General features: G+C 47.3%; 1 protein-coding gene across 1 annotated transcript in view; it reads left to right on the forward strand.

The window, feature by feature from the left end:
- The first annotated feature begins 487 nt into the window (after nucleotides 1-487).
- The window catches only part of POLG2 (DNA polymerase gamma 2, accessory subunit), a 378,043-nt gene continuing 354,270 nt past the window's right edge, over nucleotides 488-24,260 (forward strand). The window contains exon 1 of the mRNA XM_078654341.1: nucleotides 488-628. The gene's annotated coding sequence lies outside the window, so the exon portion shown is untranslated. The remainder of the gene's footprint in view (nucleotides 629-24,260) is intronic.

Consider the following 24,260-nt stretch of genomic DNA (forward strand, 5'->3'; position numbering starts at 1 on the left):
CGTTAATTTACAAGGCTTCGTTAACGAACACTGAACGGTGGGTACATTGTGTGCAATAGCAGAGCAGCAAAATGAAACCCTGCATAACACACGCATAAATAACTCTCTCTCCCACTATCTACCCTAAAGTGAAGAGAAACGGATAACACAACACTGGCACCTCACGGAGCCCTCCCGCTGTCCCTGCTCTAAATCTAATCCTCGCTCTTCTGCTAACATTACTGCTGCCGGCTAGGAGAACACGAGTCCACCGGCTTTCCCAATAGCAGTTTTTTTTGCAGCACCTACGACTCTAAGCTGCACTTCCTCAGATCACAAAATGTCCAAGGCCACAACAAAAATCCGAAAATGCCGGTGTACCGGCCAACGCGCGTCTGTGCGTTGTCTGTTTTCCGGAGCAAACGAGCAGTCTCTTCCGGTGCAGGAGCAACTGCGTTGAGGATTGGTGAGCCGGCTTTATCGGGCGGGGTATGTGTTTTTTCTAACCAATCGCAAGATTTACTTAGAAGGTCAGCCTCCTAGAAGTTACTTTTAAACCAGCATTTTTATTTTACCTTCTCTGCGTTCAGATATTGAAATTGGTTAGAGACCGAAGCGGTCGTATATTGTGCTTCTATAAAAATGTAAGGTAAGGTCCTCTTACGTTCGAGAACTTCCGGCTTTATTAGGGAGTTTGGCATGGGCAGTATGTGTGCATACTTCTCAGACACGTGACAGGTACCGTACCGCGCAGTCATCCAGATGCAACACAAAAACGCCAAACAGATGTAGCATACATGGGCTCCAGGGATTTTCATTTGAATTCTGCGACTCCCGCCCACCCCCTAACCCTCCAGTTTTATATAGCACGAACTCGACCCGAAGGGAACGCTTTACATGAGCACCAGTTTTCATTACAGAAGGACACATTCATTTTTCTATTTTACGCACAATGAGATTAAGTGATTTTCTCAGAATCACAGGATGTTGAGTCCTTTCGCAGAGACGAACCTGGTTTCCCTGCTCCAAAGTTAGCAGTTCGGGCTGTTAGGCCACATCCCCTCCTTGAAGGCCTTTTATTTCTGTTTTTATAATTTGTCATACCGCACTGCATATCCCATAATACAGTCTAAAAACCAGCACTACATGAACTACTTACGCATGTAATTGGCATACCTGACACGTTTTTAGAATGGTTATGTGTGAGATTTATGTTTCTAGTGTGTGTATGAGTGATATAAACTTTCTTATGTGTAACACTCTGGGAGACACTTTATTACATGTATTACAAAGCAATTATGTCCAAGTAAAGAGCTAAACTTCATAATTTAAATCACGTTGCCTTACAAAATCTGCAATGTGTGTGAAATTCTTTCTTATGCTCTTTTTGGGACACATGCAACCTACTTCTTGCCCAGTATCGCAAGTAGTTGGCTTCTGCCTTGTACCTACATCATGACATGGCAAGGCTAAATAATTGAACCGTGACAAGGGGCACTCTTTAGCCAAATAAAGCCTCTGCCTTCATTGTTCAGTTGTGATTTTTTCGGACAAGACTGGCTTTTTAGGCAGCATCACCGTGATACCTGGGATTTGTGGCGATATAGGTTTTAGATAGAAAGCCACACACACACACCTTTGTGCCATTGTGCAAATATGTCTGCATGAGTCTAGCATATATTTTGTATTGGAAGTGTGCCCTTCTAGTACGAAATTCTATGCTTAGACTGACTTTAGAACTTTTCCTTCTTTGTATGTGTGCTGTACTGTGCAGCAAACATGCAAAGTTGGAAAAGAAAGGAGAAATGAAAGCATTTGTTTTTTTAACGCCTGCTTTTAAGTGGTGCTAATTTTGGTGCAATACCCGGTTTACTATTATTTGAAGATGAGCTTTGCACCAAAACCCATGAGAAGTTGCATGGGAACACCTATGTACTACCCATTGAACTCCTCTTAACACAGAACGAAGCAGTGCTTCTTGCTGGTTTGCGTTATTGTTTCTTACAAATCAACGCAAATACCAGTTTGTGTTGGGTTGTACATCTCCAAAAAGATTTTGCATCAGGTTTGCGTTAAAAAAGTGACACAAACCCGACAGAAAACCTTTGTAAATCTGGACCATACTGTTAGTTCTATAATGTAGGCAGATTAGGAACAGTGGTGTTTGGAGGCTGCACTGTATATAATCACTGGGGTTGAATAAACAGGGTTCTGCACAAATACTCATGTCAGATATCTCTAGAAATTAGCGACAAGCAGCCCCAGTGCACACCAATGCACACTTTTGTGAATGTGCATTCTGTTTGTTCAGTGCTCAGTCTTGAACCCAGGACAAATCCAACTTTCAACTACGCTTCTTGATCAGCGAGCACCTGGAACAGACTTTGTATTTTGTTACAAGTACCCGCATTACTCTAAATTACAGTATTACTGCAGGAGTAAAATACTACAGCTGTTATGGTTCCGACTGCTGTCTGATGTAATGTTTGTGGTTGTGGGCCAAGGGATTGCTCCCTAGCAGGGCCCTTACCTGGTACTTGCAGAGGGCTGCAAACGTGCAGGCAGGTGATAGGAAAGAGTGGTGGGGATTTTGACAGGCGACAAGGAGGGAAAACTAAATATTTAATTTTCCCTCGTGGTATTCTGTTGAATCCCCCGACCTGGCCCAACTGCTCTTACTTGCAACCGCCAGCAGCTGGTAATACGGTTGTTTTTATCCGGCCGGGGCAGCGGCTATTTGTGTCTGGGGGAATGGTGAAGGTGCTGCTTAGGGATAGAGCGGGGCATCTGGACTTAGAAAACCATATGGCCTGCCAGTAAATGCAACCTCTGGCCGCACAGCAATGAAAAATACATCTTCCCCCGCTGCTTGAGCTGCTCTGGGGACCAATCAGATGCTGAATGGTCACAGCAGGCAGGCATTTTGCTGGAAACCAACAATAGGCAAGACGGTATCCCCCTATAACCCCCACCCCAATCCGCATGACGGTACTTGCTGCCAGGTTCAAATTGTTAATGATCTTTACCCCGCGTCACTGACAAAACACCATGTGGCACACTCAAGAGCCAGGCTCAGATTGATTGTGGGAGATAATGTTCATTCTCCGGCCAGATTGTGCCTAACACAGAGAGTGATTGATGTGTGTATAAAATGAAACAAAGCTGTGACACACCAGTTTCTTTTAGGCCAGCGATGCAGACACTAGCACTGTAATGCGTTAATCTAACTACTAATGCGTGGTACTTGGCAGGGCTGAACTGGGTCTGTCACTTCAGTGTCCTGCTAATTCAGTGATGGATGTTGGTCTTGGCTGTTCTTATAACTGATCCATGAGTCTGATCATCTAGGGCAGCGCTTTCCAAATGTTTTAGGACCACCACCCACTTTTTTAAAACAACAAACTTTTGTAGCCCTCTTAGCTTTAATGGACATGAGGTGGGCGATTTTGATTTTTAATGTAACTACAGCAACCTGTGGCATCGCACTGCCATTTACAGATAACACATTTTCCATTTAACCGCATGCGTGCGGGCGGAATTCCGCCCGTACGCTGAGTTTTTTAAAATCGCATGTTACGTGACGAGCTGGGCTCGTCATGAGCGTGCGAGGAGGCTACCTCATGACGAGCCCAGCTCGTCATGAGCGTGGAAGGGGTTAAATGGCTGCTAAATCTGTACAGACATAAAGTTTTACTGATAAAAATATATTGCATACAAATGATAATGTGTGGAAATTGGATTTCAGTGAATATTTTTAATTTGTGCATCACCAAGTAAAGTCTCTTGATTTGTTTTGATCCTATTAAAATTTTTGCTTCCATCGCACTTCAGAATTACAAAAGAAGTGCTTAATTTTTGCTTTCCTAACTACTGAATTTATGCGGTTCTTTACAGGTATTTTACATTTGTAGTGTGTTTCCAAAAATGACATCGTAAAGCCTTTCCTTTCACACTCTAGGGACCTCAGCAAGATTGTCACATAATTAACTTTACTTTTTTTTCTCTGACTGCAAAGCGAGGGGAGTTTGTTAACTCTAAACCCGTGTTAAAAATGATAAGCAGTGATTTGTCAGAAGACATTGTCACACAGTTGACTTTTGTCTTTGAAGTGCTGCAAAAGTGAGAAGATAATTACAGAATTGGTCCGACCCACAGTTTGGGAAGCACTGCTTTAGGGAAAGACCAGAGGACCTAGCACAAATGCGCTCATTTTGGTTGGAGACCAAGTGTAATCATAAATGTATTTATTTAGCACATTCTACCCCTAACAAGGCATCAAAGCACTATTCGGTGAGTAGCACGCCACCCCGGGACCCAAGGAATATTAGCAGTGGGTTAGTGTAGGAAATATGTGCTAATTTGAGCAGTGAACATGCAAGTCTGTTAGCTGGATTAAATAGGATAAACAAGGGATAGAAGAAGGAAGAATCTAGAAGACGTTATTTGGGAGATCATAGTAGTAAGACCCCTGTCTAGAAAGGTTTCATTTGTAGATCATTGGAGTAGAATGAGGTTTGGGATGAGTCACAGAGTAGAAGTAGAGAGTGCATTGGAGCGAGCCAAGGTTTTTTTTTCTCGTTCTTCTAAAGTAGGTTTAAAGTAATACATTTATAGATACATAATTACATAGAAAGGGTATATATGTATAGTTTTTTCATGTATTTATGTTTTCTTTTAAAGTAGAAGTAAAGTAATAAATATATAGATACATAACTACGTAGAAAGGGTATATATGCATAAGGAAGATAATATATTGATATTTAAAGTCATGTTGTACAAACTCAGACTTTCAAGTGTAGCTGTACTTGCAGCTAATTTATTTATTATTTTATTTGATCCTTTCCTCAATATTTCAAGAGTGATGCATGTGTCCTTAACATAGTTATGATAATATTTACAAATTGTGATAAATGATTAAAAACTGGGAGCCATAAGCATCTAATCAAATGATGTATATGAAAACTATACAGTGACTTATAAACATGTTAAGCATAGAATAATATATATACATTTCCTATAAGTAATGTACAAGCTCAGACTTTCAAGTGTTGCTGTACTTGACGCTATTTTAAAAATAAATATCTATATAGTTGTGTTTTTTTTAATTCTATGTTTTCTTCAATATTTGAACAGTGAAGAACTTGTAGATAAATAGTTATGCTAATATTTACATATTGTGATAGATGAGTAAAATATAAACCCATACTGCGCAGTAACCTTTAAATGTGGTTGGTGGGGCTCCCATGCCTTGCAAGCAGATACTCTGTCATCGGTGCCCAATAATCCTTTGGTCTAGACGCATAAGGGAATTCCTCCTCATATATGCTCAGCTGGTCTCTGCAGTACCAAATATCTCTATACCAACCCTCTGACCTAGGGCAGGCCCGCTGCCCCCAGTGTTGTACAACTCCTCTTTTAGCCAGCAACAGACTGACCGCTACAAGCTTACGACAGGCTGGTTTCAATGTTTTCACATACCCTAGTAAGCAAACTTTAGGGGTACAATATACTGGTTCTGACACTACCTCAGCGAGAACTCGAGTTACGTGCTCCCAAAATTGGAATATCCGAGGGCAGGTCCACACCAGATGTAGGAAGTCTGCCCCCGGGGATCGATACCTGCAGCAGTTATCATCTTCTCTAAGCCCATATTTCATGAGTCGCAGTGGTGTGTAATGCGTCTGAAGGTATTTAAAATGAACTATGCATAAGTTCGCATTCGAGGTGAGCTCCCCTGTTTGTGTGCAGCAGAATACCCATTCTGCTTGTGTGAGGGGTGTCTCTAGGACCTCATTCCATTTGTCACAAGAGTGGTTTCTGAACTGAACTTTGTCAGAATGTGATGTGTTATAGAGCTTAGTGATCAAGTTCCGTCTAGTTGGGGTAGTCCGAAGCACCTGCCGCGCTGACAAAGTTGGGTGTTCCTCTGGAAATTGTGGGTATAAGTTACGAATAGGGGCCAGCAGCCGCAGATACACAAAGTGTAGCAGTGGGAAACGGTGCCCTCTTTATGTCACGGCTGCCCATTCTATAAACTGTCCATCCGGGAACAGGTCTCCCATTGTCAACAGTTTTGCCTGAGCTAGTAAGTTCAGTGCCATGGGTTCCGTCTTTACCTATATGGCTGGATGATGAGTCAACAACAATGCCCTTGCGTACAGTGGGTTTTTACCTGCTCTCTGGCCCAACTGCTGCCACGCTTTGGTAGTGCAATGTATTGTGGAGATTTCTGTTAACCTATTAGCCTTAATAGCGTGAGGTATCAGGGCTCTGAGTGGTGTTAGGTGTGCAGCTTCATGTTCAATAGCTAGGTACGGGTGAGGTCTGGGGAGGGGGGAGACCTAGTAGCACTTGTGTACATAGACAGTAGAGCCGCATTTTCGGGGCTACAAATCGGCCTTACTCGAGCGGGGGGGTTAGCGTTTCCCATGCTATTCTTGGCTGTTTGCCCACCCAAATCAGTATTGTTAGGAGAGAGTCGAGGGATTTAAAGAACGCTTGTGTAAGAGTGATTGGGATTGTGTTAAATAAATAAAGACATTTTGGCAATATGATAATTTTCATGACGGCTATTCGGTCAGCCAGGGAGAATGGCATCTTTAGACCTGTTCCTCCAGCTGGGAGAATGTTTTGCCATAGTTATATTTTATCACCACCACAGGATCCATTTGAATCCAGATCCCCAAGTACTTGACTGGAAAAGTATACCAGGTTAGGGGTTATTCTACTGTGCAAGGTGTCGTGCATGGGGTGAAGGGCCCTATAAAGGATTTCGCCCAGTTTATACAGAGCCCTGACAGTCGCTGAAACCGTATATATTCCCGGATGATTGGGTCCAGGTATATTTCCGGTGCCCTAACATAAACTTCGATCTCATCTGCGTACATCGAGATCGATATTGGGCGAGGCCTAAATTGCAGCGCTGCTGGCGTATTACACATGCCAAGTGTTCCAGTGTTAAGGTAAAAAGGATCGGAGAAAGGGGGCATCTGTGCCGCGTGCCTCTGTGTATTGGTATTGCTTCAGATGTAATCTTGTTGACCCTGAGACGTGCTACTGGGTCTGCATATAGTAAGCGCACCCAGCGGAGAAAGGCGGTAGGTAATCCCATCTGAAGCAGTATGGTGAACATATATGACCTTTCAATTGAATCGAATGCTTTCGCGGCATCTAGTAAGATTGCGGCGGCCTTTAAGGATGGGTCCCAGTTGGTGGAATAATGCAAATATGGTGCGCAGGTTCTGTGCTGTGGATCATTTGGGAATGAAGCCAACCTGGTCTGGAAGGACCATATTGGTAAGTAGTGGTTGCAGTCTAGTCGCTAGTATTTTGGCTAATATTTTGGTATCTATATTACTTAAGGATAGCGGCTGATACGAGGAGCATTGTTGCGGGGTTTGTCTGGCTTTAGAATCATAATCAGCAGGGTCTCCCTAAGTGAAGGGGGGAGCGTCTGCCTGTCATACGCCTCCACGTATACTTTAAGCAGATTCGGGGCCAGGAGGTCTGCAAATTCTTTATAGAATTTGCCTGTCAGGCCAAGGAGACCCGGGCCTTTATTATTGGGGAGCGAACATATTATTTCTTTAATCTCTTCTTCTGTTAGATACTCCCTCTGGCCATCTGATAACCACGCCAGGTTAATATTCTCTAAATACTGTGAGATTTCGGTGTCTGCCGATCCCTCACGTGAGCAGTATAGCTGAGCATAGTATTCAGAAAATCTCGCTCCGATGGAGGGGGTTTCATAGCAGGACTCTCTGTTAGACCGGCTACCTTAATGATGTGAGATTGTGCCCATGGAGCTTTCAGCAACATTGCCAGATGACGTCTAGGCCTACCAGCCTCCCCATACGCTCTCGCCACATGTCTGCTGGACATGTAGTACTCTTCCTGATTTGCCAGTGCCTTGTATTTGGAAACCTTTACTCTTATATTAGCTAGGGTAGTGATTTTGGGGACCCTCTCATATTCTTGCTCCATTGTCTGTAAGCTGTCTTCTAGCATCTAAAGCTGGGTGCGTATATCTTTTTAAATCCCGGCTCTTGTTCCCAAACATATCCCCCGAATGTTGGCCTTAAATGCTTCCCAGAAGGTCCTGACACTGTCCACCGAATCTGTGTTCATAGCAAAGTACCCCACTGTCAAGGCATGATAGCACCTGTAATTTTTTTAGGGTTGTTAAGGCCCCTCATGTTGCATGTTATTAAGCGCAGTGGTTCAGCTTGTAGTGGTTTAGCCATCTATTGTGTGTGCTTGTCTAGGTGTATGCTTAACTGTTGTGTTCTTTCCTCCATGTCTGGCAGGTGCAATCGTCATGTTTTTTTGTGGGCATTCCCCTTAATAACAACACCCCCCCCTCCCCTCTCCCACTTCAACATCCCAATCATGCTAAAGACAGTGTCCCTAACTACCAATTTTACCCAGATGCAGTGCATTGCCAAACTATATTGCAGTTTAAACATAAAAGTTACTTATAGTGTAGTTCAATGGGGTCTTCCTAGGGAGTCAGCCAGGGGCCGGTTTAGCCTCTGGGTGGTCAGCCGTGACCCTGGAGCGACTACAACAGTGTCTGCTCTTGAGACCAGCAATCGGACACGTTGAGCGGGTGTGCATTGGAAGCGATCGTCAGTGACTGTCTATTGCAGAGTTAGCACTTACGTCTCTTTGCCCTGGTGCATCTGCCTTCCGTCCGTTCATTGCAGTACTTACAGACCTCTCCGGTCCCTCCCCGGAATGTTTTTTTGTTCTCACATTCTGTGTGGCCATCTCGTTGGACACTTGCACATAGACCGCTCATCCTGTCTCACAGTTAATCAGCACAAAACCCTTGTTCTGGATCTCTTAGCCTTCCTGCTCTTGCACATGCTGTCTGGTCCCCGTGATCTGCTTCACGTATTCCATTGCCGCTTTAGGGTTGGTCCACATTTTCTGTGTGCCCTTGTAGTAAATTTTCCGTTTGGTGGGGTATAACATAACATACTTAATGGCTTCTTTTTGAAGTTTCTTTACTGGGGCATATTCTTTGCAAGCCTCTTGTACTGATGCTGTGAAGTCCGGATAAAAAGAAAGGGCATTTCCTTGATAGTGTATGTCTTGCCACTCTCTAGCCTGATGCAGCACCACATCTCGGTTACGATAATTTAGAAGGAGCGAGATGATAGGGTGCGGAGGTGCACCAGGGGGTGGTTGTGTCATCAATGATCTGTGCGCCCTTTCCACTAATAACACGCTTGAGAACTGCTTAGTATCCAAGACCTCCTTCAGCAGGTCTTCTACGAAGAGTTCCATATTCCCTGTGCTGGAAGTTTCTGGAACTCCCGTAATATGTAGGTTGTTCCTTCAAGATCTAGCTTCGAGGTCCTCGTTTTTAGCTTGGATCACCTCCAGGACCTTTTCCATGCTTAAGCATTTCACTTGAGTGCTACGAAGTGTATCCTCTGTCACAGAGATACGCTGCTCCGTCTCGGTTATTCTTGCTGACTGCTTATCCAGTTTGTTCGCCGTATGGTCTATACACAGGTTCAACATATCAATCTTTCCATCAATGGATAGTAGACTCTGCTGCATAGCTGGCAAAGTGGCGGTTAGTGCTGGTGGGCTTTGGGAAAGGGCATCTTGCTCTGAGTCTGACATTGTGTCCCTGCTAGGTTTGGTCGCCCTCTTGGTCTCAAAGGTGAGACAGGTTTGTTGGTTATCAGTTTTGCCCATGATATGTCTTACTGCACTCAGCTAGTAAGCGACTCAGAGGGCCGTGCACCACAGTGCTCCTGTTGGGTCTTGGGAGTTCCCTTGTGCTGTGCTTCGCTCATTCCCCGAGTTAGGCCTGTTGTTTCTTCCTGCCTCCGGGATGATATGTGCAATGATGAGAGTGTAATTGCGGTGATACCAATTTATATATTGAGCACAACCGTGGTATGGTTGTGCTCACTCTCCTTGTTAAAGGTTCACGCTGTTGGAGACCAGTTGCTTATTGGGGTGTCTGCGGCTCACTGGGTCTCCTGAGGCATTTATATGGAGGAGAGGGGCAAGGGCAAGCTGGGGTTTGCAACTCTATTCAGCCCCACTACACAGTGGGCCTCCCTTGGGCAGGTGCTTGTATAGAGGTCGACAGTTACCTGTTCAAAGTAGCCACAGGACCTCAACCAGACTGTTCTGAATCAGGCTTTGGGCCACAGAGCAACCCGAAAGCTCTCTGGTGGTGAAGCGCTGCCCTTCACTACTGCGAGGCAGGCCTCACGCTCTGACGACGTCCCGGCGTCAGGCGCCTCCGTCTCGTAATGGCTGCGCAAGGGCCCAGAGCGGCGCAGCAGGATCCGCAGCATTTCCTTTTCCCTCTGCTTCTCGGGCCGCATCAAATGGTCTTCTAGTCAGAGCCGCCGTAGCAAGGATAACGATCTCGACTTAGAGATGCCCGCGCCCGTCCGGTGATCGGTCTTCGTCACACTCTTCACCAAGTCAGGATCATGCACCTCGGACACAGCCAGATACATGCAGGTGCCGTTCCTTCTTTTTTCGTCTCAGCTTTCCCTGGGGGGCAGCTACCTTGCCGTACTGTGAATCTGGCAGGTCTGGCTGAACAGGCTCCGCCCACCAGTGACTGGGATTTTTCGGCAGAGCGTGGTATAACATCGCTCTGAACCCGGTGGTCGCCATGTTGTAGTGAGGACATATGAGCCCAGCGGCACCAGGCAGCTCACCGTCTGGACACCGGAGGAAGTTCACTACGACTGTCTCTCCAGAGTCCTGGGCTTTTACCGCAGCATTAGTAATGTATTTTATGGATCTCAGATTCCATTTGCCGGATTACTGGACAGATGGTGCTTCTCGGTCTGCAGCGCTCTAGGCTGTGGCCATTTTGTGTCGGGCTCTCTAGCGACCCCCCCCCCCCACCACGTACAAATGTCATTCTATCTTCATCCATGGGGCGACAGGGCTATCAACATATCCATAACATCGCTAATCTAGACACACATCGCAGGGCTGCTTTCTATTATACATAAAGAGCATCCCAAAAAATTAGCAGAGAAGGCACTTCAGCTGATACAAGGTTCCCTGCATGCTGAGACTTCACCACACAGCGGTCCGACAGCTCTGTGAGGGGGTATCCAGTTCTTGACCAAGACGTACTCCTACATTCTCTCCCGCCAGGTAGTGGGAGTGGATTGTCCCTTCGAGGGATTCTTGGCTTCACACCTACACACACTCTAGGTACAAGCAGAGTAGGTTTTGCATAGTAGGAGAACACTTGATTACTGCCTTGTTTTTATGCCTGCATTTATAGACTGTTTTATCACCATGGTAGAACTGTATCTACTATTTACTCTTTTGGGGCTTGTAAACACTTTCATCTGCTTCCGCCCGCCAATCATCGCAGCACATGTATTCTATACATGAATAACCCTGGATCAATAAATATATTGAAAATGTCCCACTGTTTATTCTCTGTATATTTCTCTGAGCACAAGTAAGCCCGAGTGACTGATTAAAAGGTTCTGATCTGTTACCACGATCCCTGAGGGGTAAGGGTTGTCATGTTCAGGGGTTTCCAGAAACTTTTCGCTACCTGGTAAGGTTAGGAGAGCTTACAGTGGTACTGTGAGCTAGCTGGTTTCTAGGCCAACATATCCTGCGAGGTTGCTTGGAATCAGTCAAGGCACCTCACCCAAAGTTATTTTGTCCTACAAACACGCAGATCCTACGGATTAGTGGGAACTACACAACAGACCTGGCAGCACCAGGAACTTCATTAGCGGTTGCAGGTGCTGAGCCAACATTTTGTGATGATTTTATTACCAGCATTCAGCAGCGATGTTGGCCTAAGAGAGGCACACTGCGATGTGTCTCTGCCGGGCTTTAAAATTAGGGTTATTACAGCTTCCAGCATTGAGGGGATAGTGTGCCTTTTATTAAAAGCCGCGTTATACATGTCCAAAAGCCTGGAGTCTAATACATGTACGTACTCTTTACAAAATTCGATGGGGACGCCATCCTCTCAGGGTGCCCTACTGCAAGGCAGACACTTTTAGTGTTAATGATGTCAGAATCCCGTTCAGAGGGCCACGGGGCACGCAGGGGTTACTGGGCTCAACTGAGGTGGATGAGGCCTTTTACACCTGAAGTCACGGGACCCACCCTACTATGGATTGCACTTAACTGGATCAAGCGCCTCCTTCTGCACCTAACTCTCTGGAGCGTAGCACGATCAGTTAAGGATCCCTCTGAGGGAAGTGTAGAAACAAATCCGTGAACACGACTATATAACTCAACGTGCATGCAGTGCTCACAATAAATCACTGTCCAGTCTCATACCTATTTTGTATAAAATAAGTATTTGATTTCTAATTCTACGCATGCAAAAGTAACTGACATTTAATAAGTAATTACAAAGCCCCCCTTGAGGTAGGCACCCTAGTAGTTGTCAAGCCACCACCTTGGCTATCAAGTTCTTATGTAACTGTTGTGCTGTTATGCCTCGCTCACAACACTCAGAAGTGGCAACATCCAGAGAATGGAAACTACTAGACCCTATTCAGAGTTTCCTTCTCTTGGCCTCAGTCAATAAGGTGTAATCACTAAGAGTCAAGTAGAGTTGCAAAAACAAAGGTGGTATATCCTCGGGGGCCTGGTAGGCTCAGTTCTCAGTGTTCCGGCTCCGGCGGTATGAACCCTGTCAACGGTACAAGGTGGTCCTGGCCTGGATTACCAACGTAGGGTTGCACACGTTCACACACGCATCTACTGGCTGGCGCTGGCTCTCTCTGAGTCGTTCTGACAATCGGAGTTGATCCGATTCCAGCCACACGTGGTAAGTCTTGTTCTACCCTGCTCGGGGGTGGGGGGCAATCTCCTTACTCCGTCGTGTCTCTGCTGGCGTGTCCTCGGGCTTCCTCGGATACAAAGCCTCCATAGTCTTGGCTGTAGCAGCAATTTGGGTCACTGGCAACGACCCTGACCTCCAGCCTCAAAGCCTCGAGCAGCCCCTCCTTGCACATGGGGTCACTCCAAAGAACCTCACTGTCTGTCACGCTGGCCTTAGGTTGCTTCCTTCGCAGCCACTCCTGGCACAGAAGTTCCCGGCAATTTCCCCACACGGGCGTCGGCTCGATCGATGCAATACAGTTTCTTTGCACAAGTTCGCCCCTCCTGGCATACATGGTCTGCAATCTTCACAACGCGGCACATTGGCAGCAGCCCGATCAGTGAGGCACAGCTCGCCACACCTCGCTCAGGAGCCCCACACGTCTAGGCTCCTCTCTGGATCTCGCTCCTTCCAACACGCTCCTCTCTCTCATGGGCACACCGGTCTTGGCGAGCAGGCTGGTACTGTTGCTCCAGACTGCAAGGCAGATAATCTTGGTTTCCCTTGGTTTCCTCTCAGGGGAGACTAGCAGGCTAGGCGTCTAGTACGGGTCACATGCATAAGTCTTGCAGAGCTTCCCCGCCTCATGCAGCCCAGCTGGCCGCTTTGGTGATGACAAAGTATAGGGTCTCAGATTCCACTAACTATAGTTATTTTTCAGACACTAAATGTGATTAAGGGTGTGGGTCTTTGAAGTTTTATGTTGCGGTTCTGCCTCTTTGATATGGACATCTCTCCCCTTCATCCTTCCTTCTGAAAGACTTCTGTCATAGCAGGCAGGACACCGAAGCTGATTAACCCACAACAGATTCATGGAATTGACCAGAGTTCACACCTGGATGTTAGCCACAGTGATCTGTGCATCAATGTTTATCCTGGGCCGTCACCCCAACGCTTTATGATTCACTTATCAGCCCTGTCTTCTTCTTCCTAAGATGTGTCCAGGCTCTTATCTTGTGATCTGTGATCTGTTTCTGAAACACCCAGTACTTTTCCCCAAGCTTCCAGGAATGCAACAATATACAATTCTGTCTGGGGGAAATTCCTCTACTCCTCATGTTTTCACCCGGCATGCCTAGGCTTTCCAAAATGAAACCCAGGGTCTTTCTTGTAAAGTACCAGTGCAGGCACTTCTGCCCTCCGCATACATTGACAGCACACTCCACTGTCTAGTATTGTTTTACCCAAGTACCATGCTACCACCAGGATTTCCACTTGCAGCATACGCATTCAGTCTGTGCACACTGTTCAATACAACAGACTCTCGGTACTGCACCAGAGTGTGTTCCTTTAAACACCCTCTGCCAGTGCTCACTCATTTACAGTGTGCACACTTTCCACACTGCACCCTCTGAGTAGTGTATGTCTTGCGTGCTTATATGCAATCAGTACAATTTTTCACTACATACATACTTCTACCTCAACGTGATGTAGGCCAAAGGTGAGTTAAACACACAGCAACTGAACTTTTTAAAAAGGTGAGTGAGCCTGTAGGCCTCACTCCAATGACATAGGATAAAAAGGACCTGATAACTACTATTAATCATCACACGGTATGCTACCACCACCGTGCTTGTGGTGTTAAACCCCTGGTGACGGCAATAGCCTTTCACCACAATGAGGATAGCGCTTTGGGCACCCTCCCAGTTCAACAAGACCACAATCAGTTAGACAGGCCTATATAATTGCACACACTCTAAATCCGTGTTCACCCCTGACAACAATTCTGCATTAGGGATCCAGACAAAAATACAGTTGGGCACTGGGAGCCGGAGTACACTTCTTTACCATACAGAGGAGTTTTCTGTCCCAACTAATGCCCCTCCAAGATCAGAATAACCCAAGCTAACTCCTAACCTGGTGAGGTTGGGTAGTCAGAGCGATAAAACCAGTGGCAAAGTCCGTCAGCATTCCAATGACTCAATTCGGCCTTGTGCTTCTCATAAAATTCCAAGCCTTGCAAAGAAATAGCCCATCTCAACAACTTGGGATTTCTTCCCTTCAACCATTTCAGTGGCTTATGATCTGTCTGCACCACAAAATTAGTAGTAGTAATAAATGTGTTTGTTGAAATTAATAAACATTGTTTCAAAAAATCACACACAGTTTATCCTTTCTATACCTTTCTTGATATTACTGAGACATCGACATATAATTTCATTTAATTTGTTTCCTATTAATACAATGAAAAGATTGAAAGATCGAGCCATTAAAACTGTTGATGTGTATTCCACCTTGAAACAGCAATTAGATTTCATCTGTATTGTTTTGGACCCCAGGCTTGTCTTTGAGTAAGTAGCCTTTGGAGCTGTCATGCAAATTTCCCTAGCCTTTCCAGTTCCATTGGGATTTCTTAGTTAAAAGGGAGCTCCAATGCTTCTGTACAAGTGTGGGTGCCATACATTGAAAAAAGTGTTTTTAATAAAGTGCAGCGTGTGTACTTTAGATTTTGACAAATATAGGCAAAATGGACCAAAGAGTCCTCATGCTGATGGCACAGTCTGCAGGATGTAACGGTCGCAAGGTATTTCCTACGGACATTTATGTCTTTTATTGGCAACGCCATAAGTCTGATTAATAGGATCTGTTTTAAAATTGATTTGTTCAGTGCACAATTTAGATAAGGCGGCATAATGTATCCCTGCAAGAGCTAATTATAACCCAGATGTTGCTTTCAGAGCTCTCGAGTGAGTGCATATCTTCTTGCCTGGGTAAGAGTCTTACTTGTTTCCTTAACACTGTTTTTAGTATTCCAGGCCAATGGATAAAAGTATCCCAATTTGCCATATCAAGGTTTGTTTAGTGCAGGCACTCAACAGGCAATCCGACCAGGGATTTTTGACTTTTGTGAAAGATTCCTTCCAGAGTTCTTTCGTTGTACTAGAGGAGCCGCACAGATTCCGCGATAATATCGGATGATAGAATCCCAGTGTTTATACGATTGTTTGTTTGAACCGTACTCTAGCCTAGCAAGGCTTTCTGGGTATGGGCGGGAATTTGGAAAATCCTTTTAAAAGAACAGCAATGGGCAGTCTCCATGGTATTTACCAATGCTCCAGGAAAGACCAGTTGCCCATAGGCAATTGACGGGAGTAGCTTGGTTATTATTACTTTTTGTATTACCTAAGTGGATGCACTGTACATTTTAGCATTGTTTATACATGGCGTATCTCACCGCCTTCGCCTATGTTTCTATGGAGGCGATGTATTGGTTGGGTTTACCATTTCTCATAAACCAAACCCCCAGGTACATACAGGTGGTACTGATTTTCAGGTTGCCCAATCTCAAATGTTGCTTAAGTTTGTTAACGAAGCTTCCAAAAATCAAAGCCTTTGTTTTATTGGTATTGGCCACTAATTCATTGGCCTTATTGTAGATACTTAACGCATCGAGTGCTTTTTGCAGTCCCATCCTTGTGTGCTCCATTAGGATCATGTTGTCTGCATACTGCATTAAAAGAATCTAGACCGCCTGAGTTTTAAGACAAACAAGTTAGCGGATGCTAAAAAATTATCCAGATCAGCCGTGTATAAGTTAAAAAGTAGGGATGCCAACACGCGGCCTTGTTTGTTGCAGTACTCTGCGTGAGTTTGACATGTACCCAGGGTTTGGTATAGAGAGCAGTAATGGCGTTCAGGGATCCCCCAGTTTTGTAGTATCGACCAGAGTAAGTCTCTGTTGACACAGTCAAACGCCGCTGTATAATCCATGAAATAAGCGAAGAGAGGTCGCTGTCTTGCATGGGTGGCCCACTCAACTATAGTCTATGCTCCAGAGCTACAGTATTATCCAGTATTGAGGCTCCAGCCCTGAAACTTGATTGACACACCGGCAGTATACCTTCATCCTTGATCCAGTGTTGTATTTCTTGTGGGAGGAGACTTGTTTCTGTCTTTGCCTTGATATCCAGCAGAGCTGTCATCCTATAGTTAGTAGGGTCTGACATGTCGCCTTTTTTGTGAATCAGTTGTAGTAGGGAGCCTTTCTAGTCTTCCAGGATTGTAGCATTGATAGTGCAGAACTGATATAGCGGGGTAAATATAGTCACCCAGAAGTCATAGTCCTCTTTAAATAGTTGACCTGTAGTCCATTTGGGCCTGGGGCTGATGGTAAGCTGAGGACCACCTGCTCCCACTATTGTCCGGTCTCCCTCTTAAATGTGGTGTCCAAGGTTCTAGAATGGTACTGGTGAATAGACTGGAAGGGCTGTAATGAATACTGGAAGGGTTTTAATTACACTGGGTCCAAGTCTCTCTCAAGACGGAGCTCAGCCCCTGGGGGTCCACTCGCCGCAGTCTCCAGGACCACCGGGGCCGTCAGCGGCGCGGCGTTGGCCGTTGCCAGAAGTGTATCTGGGACCAGGATGTCATCTTATTCAAGAGGGAGGACAGCCCCCAGGCCATCAGCCGCTTCCGCCGGTCCCAAGTGCAGGGCTCCATCCTCGCCTGTTGCGTCTCCCGGGTGGGCGGGAGCCCCATCTCCCTTGGGGGACCCCACGCTCTCCCGAAGGGAGGTCATCACCCCGGATCTCCAGCCACTCCCAGACCTCGGCCGGGGCCTCGATAAAGTGCGCCTTTCCCTGCGACAGGACCTTGAGCGTGGCTGGGTATAGTAGCATGTATTGCAATTGCATCTCCCTCAGTTTCTGTTTAACCCCCAAAAAGGACTTCCGCTGCTCTTGAACCTGCTGGGTGTAGTCCGGATAAATGGAGATCTTGCTATTCTCAAACATGAGGTTTGCCGACTCCTGTGCTGCCCTCAGGATACAATCCCTGTCTCGATAGTTTAGGATTTTTGCAATGATGGCTCTGGGGGGGGGGCACCCGGCCGCGGCGGCGGGACCAACGCCCGGTGGGCCCTTTCAATCACAAAGACCTCCGAGAGACCCCTTGGACACAGGTGAGTACGAATCCAGTCCTCCAGGAAGCGTTCTGCGTTCCCCGCTTCCGCACGTTCAGGCACTCCAAGAACTCGAATGTTGCTGCGACGCGCCCTCCCTTCTGCATCCTCCGCTCTCCGCTCCAGGGCCCCCGTCGTGGCAGTCAGCTGTGAGACCGTCTTCTTGAGGGTGGCCACCTCACCCTGCAGCTGTTCGATATTACTCTCTGCCTCAGTCACCTTGTCCGCCACCTTCCGCAGGTCGGCCCGCAAAAGATTGACATCTATAGACACTGTCTCTATTTGGTGTTCCAATGCGGAGTAGGAGCCCTGAATTGCTTTCAGGAGTTCCGCCCGGGAGGGCTCCCCAGGGGCCTCCGCCCCCTCGTCGTGGCCCGACTGCCTCGTGAGCCGTTGAGACGGGAGTCGCGGGGTGGTGTATTGTGTAATGGTGTTGGGCTGCGTGGACCGAGACGTCTTGTCCTTGCGCATCTTTAGCCCCAAACGTGGCCCCTCCGGATCTGGAGGGGGGGCCCACACCAATACGAAACAGGATTATCCGACCCCAATCGGTCCGCAGGCAGCGACAGGCCCCTACCACACCATCCACCTACTGCAGACTTCAATGCGCTTCTCAAACGCCGCGGAGGCGCCAGGGAGCCCCGCCAATAATAGACCCGCCACCGGGCCCCGCCTGCGATTGCATGCACAGTTCCAGCTTCGCCTTAAGGCGCTCCCAGCAGGCACCCCGTCACCAGTCCGCCGCGGCCGGTCCGTGGACAACCGGGCCTCCCCGCAAGGGCGTCCGGGGGATACCACTCCAGCGGGGCCCCCAGGCTCCCCTCTACATCGGCAGGCACCCTCAACCAGGGCACAGGACGAGGACCCCCAGAGGTATATCAGGGGGAAGAAGGAGCCCCCGCCACAGGCGGCCGGGCCAGGCGCCACCCACGACGGGGCCCCAAGGCAGTGCAGGTCCGGAGCATCCAGGCCGGCCTCCGCCAGCAGCGCCGGCCGAGACGCGCTCTCCTCCAGCCCCCCAGGGGGCGAGCAAAAGACGAGGGCCAGGCGCCCAGCAGACAAGGGTCCTAACTGGCCTCCAAAACTCGGCCACAGTATCTTTGTGCGGCTCCCACCCAAGCGCGGGATTCCGCCTGCAAGATGGCGTCGGTCACTGCTCGGGGGGTCCCAATCCGTCCTAGAGCGCCTCCAGGCGCAGGTGAGTCCGCCGCCTTCGCCCCGCAGCACTATAGCCCAGCACCGGGTCCCGGACGGGCCCTGCAGCGGCCCCAGGGAAGCCACCAATCCTCAACAGGGGGGGGGAGGTCGAGAGGATCAGGCCGGAGGGCAGGCTCGTCACACCCCCCTCCGGCCAAGCTCCGCTTCCAGGCGCGCACACAGCGGCGCCCGCAGATGCCCCACGGCACTTCAGCGACTGGAGCCCCAGATGGCAGCAGGCTACGGTCCACCAATCGCCCCGAACACGGGGACCGCAAGTCCGAGCCTCCGCCGGCCCGCAAGTACAGGGCTCCGCCTCCCTCCGGCAGAAGGCCGCAAGCCCTGGCCTCGAGTAGTGAGAGGCGCGGGGCGCCGCCAGGCAAGAGTCAACGCCGGCCACACTCAGGGGACCCACCCGAAATCTTCGCCGCCGGCCACCCCAGGCTGTAGGGGGGCCGGTTCCGATAGCTGGTTTTCGTCGTCGGGAGCCCGAACAGGATGTTTGGCAGGATTAAAGGGGTCTGATGGACTGAGCCGGCAGAGCTCACGTCCTGTCGGCCATGCTGCTTGGCCACACCCCCCTTTTCTCCGTATCTTTCACGTATTTTGCTATGTATTGTCATGATGCACAAAAACGCTATCAAAATTGTTCCAATAGTTCATTGGCATATGATACACTGTATCTAAAGAAAAACATTCTACAGTCACACGCGTACCTCAATACACTCATACTCGGCACCAGAACAAAAAGTGAAGTTTATCAGGGAACTGAAGGTAAATGTTTGCCGTTTTTCGGAACACCTTAGGAGGTGAACGAAAAACCGATCCGTTTCACTCATACAATGCTGAAAGGGTAAATATACATACTAGGATAAGAGATCTAGCGTGCCCCATGAGCCAGCATCAAAGGGTTTCCATGCGATCACTGTAAAAAATAAAGTTACACCGGCGTCTCGACATCGGTTTGACTCGTGATACACAATAGCCATATTTTAAAGACTTCTGGCTGTAGTCCAAACTTATGTCGCCGCTGAGGAATATTCGCCTCAATCCTGCCCCCGTGCTGCTCCGAGGATTGTGGAGGCTCGTAGGAAACACTCGGCGGGTCTGTTGATTCATCCTCTTCCTGGCAACGCTGGTCAAACGGCTAGAGCGCTAACAAAAAATGGCCGCTGTGGATGGCACCATCGTTGGTAAACAGTTGTGTTTAAGTCTTTCTATTATTTCAGTAGTCCTACTCTAATCTTCCCACATTGGTTAAAAAATAAATGGATAAAAAAATTGAAGTGTGAGCCAAGATAAAAGTTAACAACTACAAATTAAACCACGACTCAAATTTGAAGAAACTGCTGCGGTTCTACATTGTTATGCGAGGAGTAGTTAATAGATCGGTTTTAGTAAGTGCACCAGTGGGTGAAAACATGCATGTAGACCTTCCAGATTCCAAAGTCAGTTTCAAACGAATGGAAGATATGTGCTCATTAGATGGTGATCTGGTGATCTTGTGCATATCTACACATAGGGAGGACGGTAGTCATCCATGGCAGTGCTAACTGAGGTGACATAAATTAGACACCCCTTTCCGAAAACCTTTGTGCACATACAGTTTATTCATAGGGAGAGGTGTGGCGCCGCGGCCAGGGCGACTGACGCTGGAATCTGGGGATCAGGATTCGATCCCCGGCTCCGGCGGCAGGTTAGCCCAGCACCATGCAACTCTGGGCAATAGCTTGCTTAATCTTCCCGACGGCCCCCAGCGCCTAGAGACCCTAACGGGTGATTGTGCGCTATACAAATGTGGATTATTATAGAGAGGGCAATAGTTCAGTGAGATAGGAGGGCCTCCTTATAACTGTCCCCATGGTATTTCATCATTTAAGCCCACTAGGTTAGTATTGAGGCGGAACACCCATCTCTGTTCTTTTTCCAAGAGTTGTTCTTCTTTCTCCACTTGTTCAATGATGGTCCATGAAATGTCTTCCAGTTTATGTCCTTTCTCTAGAAAATGTGTCGCCATTTTTGTGCTCGTTTTTTTGCAGTTGATGGTGCTCTTGTGTTCCCCTATTCTAATTTTTATGGCCCTGCTGGTCATGCCGACATATTCCAGTAGACATGGGCACGTGATCATGTATACCACATTGTGACTATTGCACGTTGTGAATCGTCTTTGTTCCCATGTGGTTCCATTCCGGAATGTCAGTTTTTTACTTTTCTTCTTGAGGCTACAGACTTTGCATTTACCGCACGGGTGGTGGCCTTGGACGAATCCCGGATTCAGGAGGGTAGTGTCATCTCTCTTTGTTTTCGGCCTGGTGTGGACCAGCATGTCTTGTATGCTTCTCCCCTTCCTGTGGGAAAACATCGGTTTTGGGATGTCTAGACCGCCACTATTCAGGATCTTCCAATGTTTATTTACAATTTTTGTTACCTGATTGGAATTCGTATTGTATGTGGTGATACATATTGGTCTTCTGCTCTCCTCTTTAGGTTGTTTATCTTCCAGCAAGCTCTCCCTGCAGTTGTTATGTGCCCTTTTGTACGCTTGGTTTATTATTTTCTCTGGGTACTGGCGTGTTTCCAATTTATAGCTTAGATCTCTAGATTGAGATTTAAAGTTTTCAATCGCTGTGCAATTACGCCTCAGGAGGAGAAATTGGCCGTAGGGCAGATTATCCCGTAGTTGTTTCGGGTGGAAGTTCTGATACATCAGCAAACAATTCTTTGATGTGGTCTTAAAGTGGGTGGTAGTCATCAATCTCCCGTTTTTTGGGAAGATGTTGAGATCTAGGAATACTAGGTTGCTGTTGGAACTGGTGCTTGTAAATTTCAGAAAGTATTCTTGTAGGTTGAGCCACGTGAGGATTTATTGTGAAGTTCTTACATCCCCATCCCATATAATGAAGATGTAGTCAATGTACCTTTTCCAGGTCCTTATGTTCTTTCTGAAGGGATTTCTGGGGTGTAGTATTTTTGTGGTCTCCAGGTGGTGCACGTAGAGACCAGCTACACTAGGAGCAAAGGTGTTCCCCATGCTGGTCCCGTGCTTTTGTAGATAGAGGGTCTCATTGTACTCAAAGAAATTTTCTTTCTATGCCAAGGAGCAACATTACATGATCACATTCCTTGGGGTTTGGTACTCCCAGTCATCTTCAAACAAGACATCTTCGATGATGTTGCGAGTCTCATTGTGGGGAGGCTAGTGTATAGGCTCTCGACGTCACAACTGATCAATAGTTGGGTGTCCGGGCCGAATGCTAGGTCTTCCAGCAGGTTAAGTACGTCTTTAGTGTCTTTCAGGTAAGTTGAAGTCCTCTGGACCATGGGCCTCAGAAACACATAGTGCTTGCCTTTGCCATCAGCAAATTATAGCCTTTCTCACCTTTCTAGATAAAATCACGATATTAAAATAAAATTCACTTTCCTGTTCACATTGATAGAATCCAATTGTTTACATATACAGCCAAGGAGGGTGATTCTATCATCAATACCTCTACACTTCCTCTTTGTTTATTTTGAAAATTAATATGAGCCATAGTTTAATTGGTTTGTCTAACGTTTGTGCAGCGACCCTACAGGGATCCTATGATCTTAATAGAAGTGGTTTGTGAATCGGAGTAAAAGTATTTGAATGGGTATTTTTCAGAGACATGTTCTTTTGGCCGACACTGGGCAAGACTATTCTCTATATGGCATGTTGTTTGCTAAGTGAACAAGGGTGTTGAATGGCCAGACAAGTTGGAAAATTCCTGGATATACTATAAATGTCATTTTTCATTATCACCGGGGATTATTTTGGTAGTGAAAGGGAGAATTGCAGAATCTACTCTGAGCGGAGACCATGCCATAAATTACAGTGTGTGTCCTATATACAGACGTGATAAATGGATGGCTATGGCTGTGCAATATAAAAACGGGGACATTTAAACTCTGACTGCGGGGCCTTGAGGTGCCATTATGTGTCTGACACATTTCAGTCATTTATTGTGACAAAACTATAATAAAAAGAATAAAAGTTAGTTCCTCATATGTGAACCCATGTTTTTCAGAATCCCAGATAATCTGACCCAATATTGCTGTTAACACAAAAGCTAAGAGTGGCCCAGCAGAATAAAATGGACGAAAGAATAGAAGTTCGAAAATCTGGTATTGCAAACTAATTTTCTGTGCACGTTTGTTACTCATGATCTACTTCAGGTGTATGATTCTGCTGAAGATGTGTCTGGCTTTGGAGCCCTCCTCCCTTTCCCTAGTCTATAGTTTTGTGTGGGTTCTTTTTTACCCATGTTCATTGGCAGCATGGACTACTTCTGTAGCTGTCTTTAGCTCATTTCCGTCATAGCAGCATATGTTAGGGTGGTTTTATGAAGGATACTTTGAAGGAATTTTGGCATTATCAATCAATCAATCAATCATATCATTTGTAAGGCGCTGAGGTGGGGAATGCTGCTACTGCTCGAAAAGCCAGGTCTTGAGGAGTTTTCTGAAGGTCAGCAGGTCTTGGGTCTGCCATAGGTGGATGAGGAGGGTGTTCCAGGTCTTGGCGACGAGGTGGGAGAACGATTTGCCGCCTGAGGTCGCTCTTCGGAAGCGGGAGACTCTAGCGAGGGCGAGGTCGGCGGAGCGAGCTGGCGGGTGGGGGTGTAGAAGCTGAGTCGTCTGTTGAGGTACGTTGGTCCGGTGTTGTGGAGTGCCTTGTGTGCATGGGTGAGGTGCTTGAAGGTTATCCTCTTGTTGACCGGGAGCGAGTGCAGGTCTCTCAGGTGGGGTGTGATGTGGCTGCGGCGAGGGATGTCGAGGATCAGGCGTGCAGAGGCATTCTGGATGCGTTGGAGCCGCCTCAGGAGTTTGGCCGAGGCTCCTGCATAGAGGGCGTTTCCATAGTCCAACCTGCTGCTGACAAGGGCCTGGGTAACTGTTCTTCTCGTTTCAGTGGGGATCCACTTGTAGATCCTACAGAGCATGCGGAGGGTGTTGAAGCAGGAGGTGGAGACGGCGTTGACCTGTTTAGTCATGAAGAGGGTGGAGTCGAGGATGACCCCTAGGTTGTGTGCGTGGTCGGTGGGTGTTGGAGCGGTTCCCAGTGCGGTCGGCCACCAGGAGTCGTCCCAGGCCGAAGGGTTGGATCCGAGGATGAGGACCTCCGTCTTGTCCGAGTTCAGCTTCAGTCGGCTGTTCCTCATCCATTCAGCAACGGCCTTCATTCCTTCGTGAAGGTTGGTTTTGGCGGTGCGGGGGTCCTTGGTGAGGGAGAGTATCAGCTGGGTGTCATCGGCATAGGAGAGGATGTTGAGGTCGTACCGAAGTGGCGACGTGGGCGAGCGG

The sequence above is a fragment of the Lissotriton helveticus genome, chromosome 7 (assembly GCF_964261635.1).
Source record: "Lissotriton helveticus chromosome 7, aLisHel1.1, whole genome shotgun sequence".
Lineage (NCBI taxonomy): Eukaryota > Metazoa > Chordata > Amphibia > Caudata > Salamandridae > Lissotriton > Lissotriton helveticus.